Genomic DNA, 3544 nt, shown 5'->3' on the forward strand with positions numbered 1-3544 from the left:
CAACCCCGATGACAAGCTGAGCAATTGGTTCATACTTTTTAACCCGCTTCAGCTTTTTCAACCCTCATGCAATACATGAGCGCAAGCCATGGATATAGCACTATGGGTGGAGTAGAGTATGATGATAGGGGTTTATGTGAGAAGACAAAAAAGGAGAAAGTCTCACATTGACGTGGCTAATCAATGGGCTAAGGAGATGCCCATCAATTGATGTCAATGCAAGGAGTAGGGATTGCCATGCAACGGATGCACTAGAGCTATAAGTGTATGAAAGCTCATCAAAAACAAACTAAGTGGGTGTGCATCCAACTTGCTTGCCCACGAAGACCTATGGCATTTTGAGGAAGCCCATCATTGGAATATACAAGCCAAGTTCTATAATGAAAAATTCCCACTAGTATATGAAAGTGATAAAATAAGAAACTCTCTATCATGAAGATCATGGTGCTATTTTGAAGAACAAGTGTGGAAAAAGGATATTAACATTGTCCCTTCTCTCTTTTTCTCTCATTTTTTTATTTGGGCTTCTTTGGCCTCTCTTTTTTATTTGGGCTTCTTTGGCCTCTTTTTTTTTCTTTTGTCCGCAGTCGCATCCCGACTTGTGGGGGAATCATAGTCTCCATCATCCTTTCCTCACATGGGACAATGCTCTAATAATGTAAATCATCACACTTCTATTTACTCACAACTCAATACTTAGAACAAAATATGACTCTATGTGAATGCCTCCGGCGGTGTACCAGGATATGCAATGAATCAAGAGTGACATGTATGAAAGAATTATAAAGGTGGCTTTGCCACAAATACAATGTCAACTACATGATCATGCAAAGCAATATGACAATGATGGAGCGTGTCATAATAAACGGAACGGTGGAAAGTTGCATGGCAATATATCTCGGAATGGCTATGGAAATGCCATAATAGGTAGGTATGGTGGCTGTTTTGAGGAAGATATAAGGGGGTTTATGTGTGATAGAGCGTATCATATCACGAGGTTTGGATGCACCGGCGAAGTTTGCACCAACTCTCAAGGTGAGAAAGGGCAATGCACGGTACCGTAGAGGCTAGCAAATTGCGGAAAGGTAAGAGTGCGTATAATCCATGGACTCACATTAGTCATAAAGAACTCATATACTTATTGCAAAAGTTTATTAGCCCTCGAAGCAAAGTACTACTACGCATGTGCCTAGGGGGATAGATTGGTAGGAAAAGACCATCGCCCGTCCCCGACCACCACTCATAAGGAAAGCAATCAAAGAACACCCCATTCTTCAAATTTGTCACACAACGTTCACCATACGTGCAGGCTACGGGTATTGCCAACCTTAACACAAGTATTTATCAATTTCATAATTACCCAACTAGCATGACTCTAACATTACCACCTTTATATCTCAAAACAATTATGAAGTATCAAATTTATCATAATATTTGATGCACTCTATATGAAAGTTTTTATTACACCCATCTTGGATGCCTATCATATTAGGACTAATTTTATAGCCAAAGAAAATTACCATGCTGTTCTAAAAGACTCTCAAGATAATATAAGTGAAGCATGAGAGATCAATAATTTCTACAAAATAAAACCACCACCGTGCTCTAAAAAGGTATAAGTGAAGCACTAGAGCAAAATTATCTAGCTCAAAAGATATAAGTGAAGCACATAGAGTATTCTAATAAATTCTGATTCATGTGTGTCGCTCCCAAAAGGTGTGTACAGCAAGGATGATTGTGGTAAAATAAAAAGTAAAGACTCAAATCATACAAGACGCTCCAAGCAAAACACATATCATGTGGTGAATAAAAATATAGCATCGAGTAAAGTTACCGATAGACAAAGACGAAAGAGGGGATGCCTTCCGGCGCATCCCCAAGCTTAGGCTTTTGGTTGTCCTTGAATTTTACCTTGGGGTGCCTTGGGCATCCCCAAGCTTAGGCTCTTGCCACTCCTTGTTCCAAAATCCATCAAATCTTTACCCAAAAACTTGAAAACTTCACAACACAAAACTCAACAGAAAATCTCATGAGCTCCGTTAGTCTAAGAAAACAAACCACCACTTTAAGGTACTGTATTGAACTCATTATTTATTTATATTGGTGTTAAACCTACTGTATTCCAACTTCTATATGGTTCATACCCCCCGATACTGGCCATAGATTCATCAAAATAAGCAAACAACACACGAAAAACAGAATCTGTAAAAACCAGAACAGTTTGTAGTAAGTTTCAAACACAAACTGCTGTAACTCAAACAATTCTGCCAAAATAGGACGACCTAGACAATTTGTTTATTGATCTACTGCAATTGGAATCAGTATTTTATCATTCTCTGGTGATTTTTAACAATTGTTTTCGTGAGCAGAAAGTTTCTGACTTTTTCAGCAAGATCAAATAATTATCATCCAAGAAGATCCTATAGGTTTAACTTGGCAAAAACACTAATTAAAACATAAAACCAAATCTAACCAGAGGCTAGATGAAATATTTATTGCTAAAAGGAACAAAAAGCAAGGAATAAAAATAAAATTGGGTTGCCTCCCAACAAGCGCTATCGTTTAACGCCCCTAGCTAGGCATAAAAACAAGAATAGATCTAGGTATTGTCATCTTTGGTATGCAATCCATAAGTGGCTCTCATAATAGATTCATAAGGTAATTTAATTTTATTTCTAGGAAAGTGTTCCATCCCTTTCCTTAATGGAAATTGGAATCTAATATTTCCTTCCTTCATATCAATAATTGCACCATTCGTTCTAAGGAAAGGTCTACCAAGAATAATAGGACATGTAGGATTGCAATCTATATCAAGAACAATGAAATCTACGGGGACATAATTCCTATTTGCAACAATAAGAACATCATTAATCCTTCCCATAGTTTTCTTAATGGTGGAATCCGCAAGATGCAAATTTAAAGAACAATCATCGAATTCACGAAAACCTAACACACTACTGGAATCAGCTAATTTGCCATCTGCCAGCTCTTTGTCGTCTGCTAGCTGACGGCAAAGAAGATCTTTGCCATCAGCTACCCAAAAGCAGACGGCAAAGAAGCTCTTTGCCATCCGCGAGCTCTTTGCCGTCTGCCAGCAGACGGCAAAGAATCTTTGCCGTCCGCTGGCAGACGGCAAAGAGAGAGGTGGCCCCCACCCCCCGCCCGTTTGGAAAAAACTTAACGCCCCACCTCTTTGCCGTCTGCCAGCAGACGGCAAAGAGAGGCGGACGGCAAAGAGGAGACTACCTAACGGCCCGTACCCCCCCCGCCCGTTACTTCTTTGTTCTCTCCTCGCCGACGTCCCACCCCACCGCCGCCGCCGCCCGCCACGCGCCGCCGCCCACACCACTCGCCGCCGCCCGGTCGCCCCACCACCCCGCCGCCCCACCGGCCCCCCGCCCCGTCGCCACTGCCGCCCGGCGCCGTCGCCCCACCACCCGTCGCCCCCGCCGCCCCGGCCCCCCGCAGCCCCACAGCCCCGTCGCCCCCCCCCCCCGCCCCGGCCCCCCGCCGCCCCGCGCCCCACCGCCCCGGGCCCGGCGCC

Source organism: Triticum aestivum, chromosome 2D (assembly GCF_018294505.1).
Source record: "Triticum aestivum cultivar Chinese Spring chromosome 2D, IWGSC CS RefSeq v2.1, whole genome shotgun sequence".
Taxonomy (NCBI): Eukaryota; Viridiplantae; Streptophyta; class Magnoliopsida; order Poales; family Poaceae; genus Triticum; species Triticum aestivum.